This window comes from Apis dorsata, unplaced genomic scaffold (assembly GCF_000469605.1).
Source record: "Apis dorsata unplaced genomic scaffold, Apis dorsata 1.3 scaffold_683, whole genome shotgun sequence".
NCBI classification, from domain to species: Eukaryota; Metazoa; Arthropoda; class Insecta; order Hymenoptera; family Apidae; genus Apis; species Apis dorsata.
In genome coordinates this window covers 238,310-238,603 of record NW_006263864.1, presented here as the reverse complement: position 1 = coordinate 238,603, position 294 = coordinate 238,310, and positions in this window count along the sequence as shown.

The window sequence follows — 294 nt, the reverse complement described above, 5'->3', positions numbered from 1 at the left end:
CTCGGTCTTTGGACCGAGGATCCTCAGGGTGTTCCGATTTCATCCCCGAGTCTGGAAGACGAAGCGGTAGCAGCTGCCCGAAGGGTCTGTAGAGAGAAATCCCATACGATCGTTACGACGAGGCCAAAAGGCTCGTCCAGTCTCTCTCTCTCTCTCTCTCTCATCGCTCGTAAACATCGGGCCACCAGATCTTCCTCCACTCGGCCCCGACCTCAATTTCTTCGCTTCACCCCGTCCGTTCCTCCAGATTTATAGATCCAATAGCTTCGAACGCATCGAGCGAATCGAGTCGAA